The sequence below is a fragment of the Apium graveolens genome, unplaced genomic scaffold, assembly GCF_009905375.1.
Source record: "Apium graveolens cultivar Ventura unplaced genomic scaffold, ASM990537v1 ctg7825, whole genome shotgun sequence".
NCBI lineage: Eukaryota > Viridiplantae > Streptophyta > Magnoliopsida > Apiales > Apiaceae > Apium > Apium graveolens.
In genome coordinates this window covers 62,529-72,436 of record NW_027420662.1, presented here as the reverse complement: position 1 = coordinate 72,436, position 9,908 = coordinate 62,529, and the positions used below count along the sequence as shown (strand labels likewise).

Here is a 9,908-nt window from a genome sequence, read left to right as displayed (position 1 = left end):
TTAAGAATAGATTCAATTCAGAAAATCTTCAGTATTAAAAGAAGAAGAGTTGGACCTTAACTCAGATAGGGCAGGATCATCGACTAGCAATTAGTGCATAGCATGTGTTTCATTTTCAGAATCAGAGGAGTCCATCCAATTCTTGCTTGATATGATCAGGGCTTTGTTCTTCCCTTTATCATGCTTTATTTTCTTGCACTCTGTGGCAAAGTGACCAGGTTCATCACAGTTGTAGCACTTGATCTTTGTCATGTCTACCTTTCCAGCTTTAGAGTCCTTTCCATCTTTTCTCCCAGTTGACTTCCTTTAACCTCTAGTAAACTTCTTCCTGAAGCTTCTGTTTTTCTAGACTTCCTGAATTGCATCCTCTGAAGCCCTTAACCAGCAATGCGGCCATTTGCATGACATCAGAATTTTTCATGTTCTCATCAACTTCAAAATCAGTATCATCATCAGGATTTGATGATGAGTCATAAGTATCTGATTCTGGCAAATTTTTCTTCTTCTTATAACTCCAACAAACTTTTCTTTTGAAGCTTTATCATTTACTTTCAAAGCAACAGATTTCCCTTTGCTGCTTTTCCTCTCTTTTCTTTGCTGGACTTCCAAATCATGAGTTCTCAGCATGCCATAGACTTCATCCAGAGTAATTATTTCCAAATCATACTGATGTCGTATGATTGAAGTCTGAGTCTCCCATTTTCACTTAAGGCTCTCAGAAACTTGGTATTTGAATCCTCTCGATCGTACACCTTTCCCACCAAAGACAGATTGTTGAGCAAGGTCATAAATCTGTCATAGATGTCAGTGAGACTTTCATCAGGCTAGGTTTCAAAGTGTTCATATTCTTGAATCAGAACAGCCCTTCTGTTCTTCTTGATGGCCATGGTTCCTTAACATTGAGTTTCAAGAGCATCCTAGATCTCTTTGGCAGTCTTGTAAGCTATCACCCTGTTTGACATCACATAATCAAGACTATTATGCAAAATGTTTCTTATCTTTGCATCTTTTAGCACAACTACTTTCTCTTCTGGCGTCCACTCACTCTTCTCCTTTAGCTGATAGTGTGCAGCAACAGTAGGAGTTGCAGGCACACGTTTTGTTGGCATGTATGGTCCATCATTAATCACATCGAGATAATCTGGATCTGTAGCTTCGAGGTGCATGAGCATCTTTACCTTCCATGTAGGATATTCAGTCTTTTTCAGAATGGGAATTTTAATACTTTCATACTTGTTCAAAGACATGTTTAGATCGTTTCTGATTGTAAGTTTTCAGTGAGCTCTGATACCAATTGTTGCCCCGTGAAGATACAATTGGTTAAGGGGGGTTGGATACCATTGTATAAATTTTTCGAACAAGTAATAAAATATAACAGCTTTTATAAATCTGATAAAACTGTTACAAAACTCTCTGAAGAAATACTGATATTCTTGAGAGCTGCTAGGTCGAATGATACTCGAGATCGATCCACTAAGTGATGACCTAAACTGTGTTTATATACAACATAGCTACAACAAATCAATTTAAGATATGCATTATCAAAAGCTAACTGAAACTGATACATATCTTCAACTAAATAGATAAAGTCCTATAACTCAGACGTAAAAGATATATGCTCCACAATATAAGGAACAGAAAAATATTGTAAGCTGACTGTCTTCAAATACTGATGACATCCAAATGCTGATGATGTGTCAAATCCTGACGACACATCAGGTATCGATGACACCCGAATAGCCAGATCCTGAGCTTCTTCTGATCATTGAGAATTCAATATGTAACAAACCATGACGCAATTTGGATAATTATCGACAGACTATCGAATTCAACACATTTTCTGCCAATCAACTATATATCAAGGAAATTGTAATACGACATGGAGTTCCTTTATTCATTGTATCTGATCGAGACCCGTGTTTTAATTCAAGATTCTGGAGACAATTTCAAGAATTGCCTTGGTACCAAATTAAACATGAGCACCGCTAATCATCCGCAAATAGATGGGCAAAGTGAAACAACAATTCAAAGGATTGAAGATATGTTACGAGTCTGCGCAATTGATTTTGAAGGCAGTTGGGACGAGCATCTACCGCTAGCGGAATTTTCTTATAATAACATCTATCATGCAAGCATTGGGATGCCACCCTATGAAGCTTTATACCGAAGGAATGTAGATCACCTGTATATTGGGATGAAGTTGGTGAACGCAAAATTCTAGGTCCAGAATTTATTCAGCAGACCAAAGAAAAAGTAGAACTTATCCGAAAGCGAATCGAAGCGGCGCAAAATTGACAAAGCAAATATACAGATCAAGCCAGAAAAGATATAGACTACCAAGAAGGAGAACATGTATTACTCAAGGTATCACCCTAGAAAGGATTAACCAGATTTGGCAACAAGGGTAAACTGAAGCCACGATATGTGGGTCCATTTGAAATCTTGAAGAAAGTCGGAAAAGTTGTGTACGAGTTAGTCTTACCGCCTTACATGCAACATATCCATAATGTATTCCACGTGTCAATGCTTAAGAGATGTAATCCTGATTCTAGACATGTAATAGAATATGAGCCGATAGATATTCAACCTGATTTTTCTTATAAAGAACAACCAATAAGAATTTTAGATCGGCGGGAAAGAGTACTGAGAAATAAGTCTGTACCTTTAGTACGAGTCTTGTGGAGAAATCCTATGGTTGAAGAGTCGACCTGGGAACTTGAGAGTGAGATGTTAGAAAAATATCCCCGGTTATTTTCTTAAAGAGATTTTGAGGACATAACCCTATTAAGGGGGGGGATGTAACGACTCGGAAATTACGCTTATATTATATCATAATAAAGATAAATTATGTGTGATTTATGTCATTTATGTGTAATTAGTTATAAAACCCTACATATTATGTGCTACGTGTATTCAGTATAGTCAGGATATTTTCTGGGTAATTAATAGATATTTTGTTTCGTATTTAAAGCCTTCGTATCAAAAGTTATACGACCCGAACTATGTTTTACTAGCTGATATTTCAAATAAAATAATTGGCCTAATTTTTCATAGAACGGCTTGTACCATCGCGTTATTCTGAACATCTAAGTATTTTATAAATTTTCTTGTTTCGCGAAAAATGACTTTTCTGGGCCCCATTGGGTGTTAAAAACCCCACAAAAATCATATTTTTATTTTATAAAATTATAGGACTTTCAATATACCATTTCTTTGCATTTTTGAAGTATTCACAATTTTTAGAAATTTTTGGCATATATATTATATTTATTAAATATTTAAAAAGTCAAAATTAATACCCAAAAGTTATAAAATTAGGGGCCAATTAATTTTAAATGATGTATAATTAGGGCCTTAATTTTAATTATGAGTATTATTTTACTTACTATAAATAGCCTAATTTTTAATAAATTATAATTAATTAATAAATAAAAATCAGAAAAATCAGATAATTCTCTGAAATTCGGGTCAGATCTTTGAATTCGGATGAACAATCAAGCTGTGATTTTGGACTGATTTCTGCATCAAATCGATCGATGTGTGTATCAAAATTCATCCTCTTGATCTGTTCTTTCGATTTCTGGCATTAATTTCATGTTTGAATCGTTATTTTTCAATTTTAAATTTTAGGGTTTATACCCGAATTAGGACTTTTTGATTCTAGGGTTATTAGGATGATTTGATGATTGATATAGATTCCTTGTGATGTTTACAGTCGATTCATAGTATTTAATTGAACAAACTATTGCTTGAACTCTTCATTCAATTTCTAGGGTTTATGTTCAATTTTCAATTAATCGTTTTTTATTTTAGAGATAGTTGAGGTATATATGGATATGAGGGTTTGATTTTATGTGTTTCAGGCTTTATTTTAAGCTATAGAACGTGAAATTTTATGTAGAAATTAGTGATTTTGATAGTTGGCTGGAAAATATTCGGGTTTGATCGGAGTTTATGATTCTGGGATGATTCTGGTGATGGAATGGTTGATTTGAGATGTTGAATCGATTTGAAATCGATTCCATTCGAGAAAAGGACCAAAGATGCTTGTTTTGGCCTGAATTTGGCTGATCGGAGTCTTGGAAACCCACCGGAAATTGGGAATTTTCCGGTGAGTTCTTCCCAACCCGATTTGTTCTTCAGGACCCGGTTGCAACCCGTTTTGCAACCCGATTTTGATCCATTGTGTCACAAATTTGATTTCTGAAAAATGATTCTGACAATTTTATTTTATTTTATTTTTATTAATTATAAAATCAGTTTTTATTTATTTTATAAATTGATTAATTAATGATTTAATTAATTGATTTATATAACAAATAATTCTGAAATATTTTCTAAAATTCGAAATTATTTATTTCTTTAATTAATTATTATTTATTTATTCATCATTAATTATTTAAAAATGATTAAATATTTTGATAATTAATCAAATAATTTTCAATAAATCACAATAAATTCATTTTAATTCTAAAATTATGGAAAAATCATTTTTAATTCTGATTTTTCCCAAATAATTATTTAAAAATATTATTAGGGTTCAATAATTAGGAATAATTATTTATGAATAATAAATTGATTTATCTGTATTTATTGAATAATAATTGAATCGTTTACCCGATTTAAGCGAAACGAAAGTCCTTCGACTCAGAAAAATGAATTATTTTCATTTAAAAATAGTTTAAATCCTAATTTCTTTTAGAAGCGAGTCAACTTTAGATAATTATTCACTTATAAGCCCTATTACGTATAGAAACGAGTCCAATAAATCCCGAAAAATAGAAAACGAGTCAGATAATGTTCAATAAAGTGAATAGCGAGTCGAATTTGATTCAAAAAGTATTTTAAACTTAGAATGATTATGTGACTTATGTACTATGTGAATTATGTGGTTAATTGAGTGTTAATTGTTACTAATTACAATACGAGTCAAGTATACGCGTACGGGTAAGCGATAAAGACTATGTGAAGTCGGTTTGAGATGCAATTGGGATATGTGAGGAATAGATATGCATCTTTCCTTGATAGAGATGAATCCAACAAGAAGGATCGAGCCAGTGATAGAGAAAAGTGATATACTTGGAGTCAATCGCGTGAAAGGCAAGTTTTTCCCCTATTCTAATTTTAGAATAGTGAATTACTTTCAAATTCTTATTGTAGTTACACTTCGATAATTCCTGTTCACAAACATTTATACACAATTATTACTCATTTATTCATGTTTCATTTTGATTCCTGATTTCTCCTAATTCGTTAAATCCTCTATTCATATTCCAATAGTATATACATATACATATATCCTGATATGTTCCGATGTTAGGATACATCAAAGCATACCGATTGTTCTGGTTGCTCTTCTATAGACTGGATGGTGACGATTAGGATCAGGTATACACTTGATCCTACGGACCGGATATTAACTGGATCCTTATGTTGGGCCGTAGAGCTTGGGTACCCGAATGGATCTATACACTGAGGTATGGATTTGCACTGTATCCTGGCTGATCAGCAGGATATAGGTGCGAACTTGTGTCCAGTTTAGTTTATTGATACTCGCTAATCATGGCCTTTATCCTTGTTTTACGAGGTTATATCTTTGTAGATGTAACCAAATTACCGGTTCATTTAACTTAGTATATTACTATTTATATATTGCGGACTTGTTGAGCAACTCATAGCTCATCCCATTTTATTGTTATTCACCTTATTATTTTCAGTTAAGAAGGAAATGAAACATATCAGGACTCGCGTGGTAAAGAAACGAGTCAACAGCGGGATCCTCTAATACCAAAAGTGTTGATCCCAATTTAGGAGGAAAGTTGTGAGTTACCTGAGCATGTGTAGTATAGATAGTTATATGTGTATTGAATAAAGATGAATATAGTTTAAAAATTCTGTTAGACAATGTCTTGTAATAAATAGAGTTTTGTGAGAATTTAAATTGGGCTTGTAATAATGATAGAGTGTGCTTCTTGTTTTCATACTTTAACCTATAAAGATCATGGTTAGTATTAAAGGGATGTAGACATATCTGTTTAATTGTTATATAAGATTGTACAGGTTTGGTAATTAACTAGTAACCTCCAGACTTATACCCCGGGTTTGGAGGGCATTACAATTTGCGTTCCTCAGATCCTTCAATTTGGAGGGAACGTGGCATATACAAGCCTTCAATTTGAAGGGAACGTAGACTATACAAGCCCTTAATTAGATGAAATATGGCTTCTACGAGCCTTATTTCTAGTTAGCCTGACCAGGTGGTATGTCTTACTCAGATGCTCGATTAAACCTTGTGGTTTTAGGTGTGCCGAGTCTAAGTACATTATTTTCTTGAAGCATTTCCAAGTTTGGGGAATCCTCGTCCCAAATGTTATTGACTAGATACAACCCTTCCAAAATAAGTGTTGGATTTTCTTTCTGCCCAACTCTGGATGCCTTGATCTTTCTTTAGGACTAAGTCTTCCTGTCGAATAAACCTTTCTTTTACTCTCGTGTTATAGTAATAAGAAATCTGTTTTTAATATTTATTAATCCTAGTGTTGGTTCAAAGGCCTCAACCCTTGGAGTTGTTTGAGTGATTCTCAATGGCATCACAACCTCGGCTTTATCAGCCATAAGAATGGCATAACTCATGTAACTACTTTGTAAATGGTATGATACACCCATTGTAGATGTAGAAGATCGTCTCCCCAAACATTTTCGAGTATTCGTCTTTTTTTAAGTCCATCAAGGATTACTTGATTTGATACCTCGTCTTGCTCGTTCGCTTAGGGATGAACAATAGTTGTGGAGCAGAATTCACTGTCATTCTTCTCACAATCATTATTTTTACACTGTCGTTCTTCACCCGTCACTAAAATTTATGGAAGTCCAAATTTTTACATCACACTTTTCTATGGGAAGTGTGTAAATTTCATGTTGGTTATCCTTACTAGGGGTTTTAGTGTCGATCCACTTTGTGAACTAGTGTATGATCATAATCAGGATCTACATCTGGACACTGGCCATTGGGAATGTGCGTAGGGGTTTTAGCGTCAATCCACTTCGTGAATTAGTGTGTGATCATAATCAGGGTCTACATTTGGGCACTGGCCATTGGGAACGTGCGTAGAGTAGCAATCCCATATATTGTAAATAAAATATGGGAATTGGTGGATATCAATATCTTAGAGGATTTCTTAAAGACATGTGTGTGTTTCCAGCATCGATCATACTTTCTTATCATAATTTTTGACATCAACCATCATTTTTGGATAATAGAACTTCAACATGTAATTTTGTTTGTCAACCCTACCCCCCGAATCCTGATCATGGATGAGCTTCCTTTGAGGTTAGTTCTGCTTCTTGGAGTCACAGGTTTTTTGAGTATGGAATCATAAAATTATTTCTTCTTTAACATCCTCTCAATCAGAGCGTACGCCAGCTTTTTTCCAATGACCTTCATGCCTCCAAGGCATTGAAAAACCATTAGTTTCTAGGTGAGTCTTCAAAGATTTATGCAACAATTCTCCACACCTGCTAGTGGTATTAACTTTGAATCTGGGATTCAGGTCTCTGATAAATGGATTTTATATCCACTTGGAATGCTTCATTGCAAGCTTAAACTGGTGTTTTGGACTCAAGTTGTTGGTATTTTGATGTGTTTTTTGTTATGTGTGTATTTCAGGTATCAGTTAAATGAAGAAAGGAGCTTTTAAATGAAATATGATAAAAGTGATCAGATTTGGAAGCCAAGGCCATTTTCAAGTTGTATAGAATCTCGTTAGCTTCGCATGGGCAGTTGAATCGCCTAATTCTGACGAGTAGAACTCAAGTTATGGCCAAAACAAGATTCATCAGAATTTTTCCAGACAGGCCGCAGGCCCCCGCCTGCTGGTGGAGGCGGCCTCGTGCTGATGCGCGGCTGACTTTGCTGATTTCGCTAAAAAAAGCCTTTTTGAGTGGAATTTGACGATTTTAAGGGTCCAGGTCCAAGATGGGCTTATATATTCTTAAAAAAAGGTTTTCATCATCTAGGAAGATTGGGATACCAAGAAGAAGACCTAGAATCACAAAATAACTCCGAAAAAGAAGATCTTCTTTTCAACTTGTGATTCTTTGAATTAGTTGTAACTTTGGATGCTCATTTTCAATCTTGTTGAACCTAGATCTCGTTTATTCATACTTTAATTATTATTCAGTTTATTAGGATCTTGTTTATACCATGCTTTCATTGGAACCCATGGTGACGATGAGTTCAATTATTAATCGTTATCATGGGATTCTAGCAGATTTACTTATGGATTTCAATAGTTAATTATTTTGATATCTTGGTATGTGGTGATTGTATGATATCCTAGTATTGGTTGTGCTTATTCGTCTTATGTGCATAGCTAACATATAAGATAGCGTGTTAATGTATATTGAAGCGACAGTGAATATAGAGGTTTAGAACTTGTCATGCTAGCATAGGTTCATGTATTGTATGCATGATTAGTGGGTAACTCTAACCGTTTTACTTGCCCTATATAATCATTATGGATAACTTGTGCTTAAACTGTTATGTTGTCAAATTTTATAGACATATAGGGTCTCAATATAATTGGTGCCTATTCAACTTATATCTTTTTGTGGATGTCTGGTAGAATGGTACTCGTACAACGAAAGTTGCCGTTTATCAGTTTCGTGTTATCTGATTAGTGTCATCACCATTACATGCTAAGGTTAAGAACGAAAAGGCTATTAAATGAAGTAGTAATGAAGTTAGAATCCCATGTTTGTCATATATAGTAATTCAACCTCAATTCTCTTAGCTAATGTTATTTAGTTTAATCTCTTAGTTTAATCAAAACCCAATTTGTTATCTGTCTTAGCATTGAGCGATAATCATACATTGTTGCGTAGGTGCATAAATTGAACTTAACCTAAACCAGTCTCTGTGGGAACGAATCTGATTTATATCCTATACTACTTACGAACGCGTATACTTGCGTGAATATTAGCGCGTGTTTTCGCCCTAACAAGTTTTTGGCGCCGCTGCCGGGGACTCGGTATTAATTTTTAGTTTATGTACTTGTCATCAGTGATCGTTAAAGTTCACTGACTCGGATTCTTTTACTTTTACGATTTATTTGTTTGTGTTTCAGGTACTCATTACAATGGGAGATCCAACAGCACAAATGAAAGCCTTGATGGATTTTTCTCAACCCAAGATCAATGACATTCAATCTAGCATTGTTAGGCCAGCTATCACAGCTAATACCTTTGAGATCAAGCTTGGCATAATTCAATGGGTGCAGAATTCAATCCAGTTTGGGGGTTCTTCAACGGAAGATCCCAATATGCACATTAGGAATTTCATTGAGATCTGCGATACCTTCAAGTTCAACGGTGTTTCTGAAGATGTTGTGAATTTGAGACTGTTCCCATTCTCTCTGAGGGACAAGGCTAAGAGCTGGTTACACTCTCTACCAGCTGGTTCGATTACTACTTGGGTAGATCTTGCTCAGAAGTTTCTTACTAAATTCTTCCATATGGCGAAGACAACTGCACTCAGGAATGCTATTACTCAATTTGCGTAGCAAACGGGAGAATCTTTATATGAAGCTTGGAAGCGCTACAAGGAGATGCTTAGGAAGTGTCCTCATCATGGAATGCCTAATTGGACTATCATCAATTGTTTTTACAATGGGTTGGGAGCACAGTCTAGACCCATGCTCGATGCAGCAGCAGGCGGAGCATTATGGGAAAAGCTATGAGGAAGCTTATGATCTAATTGAACTGATGGTTGCTAATGAATATCAGTATCCAACTCAGAGATATCGACAGGGCAAGGTAGCAGGAGTTCTTGAAGTGGATACAGCTACGACTATCACTACTCAACTAAAGGCGTTGTCTATAAAGATCGATTCTCTGGCTAACTATGGTGT

General features: G+C 35.0%; 1 non-coding gene across 1 annotated transcript; it reads right to left on the bottom strand.

Moving 5' to 3' along the window:
* Positions 1 to 9,527: 9,527 nt before the first annotated feature.
* On the bottom strand, positions 9,528 to 9,634 carry LOC141704429 (small nucleolar RNA R71). The gene has a single exon (XR_012567955.1). It is a non-coding gene; the product is annotated as a small nucleolar RNA R71 (small nucleolar RNA).
* Positions 9,635 to 9,908: the final 274 nt, after the last annotated feature.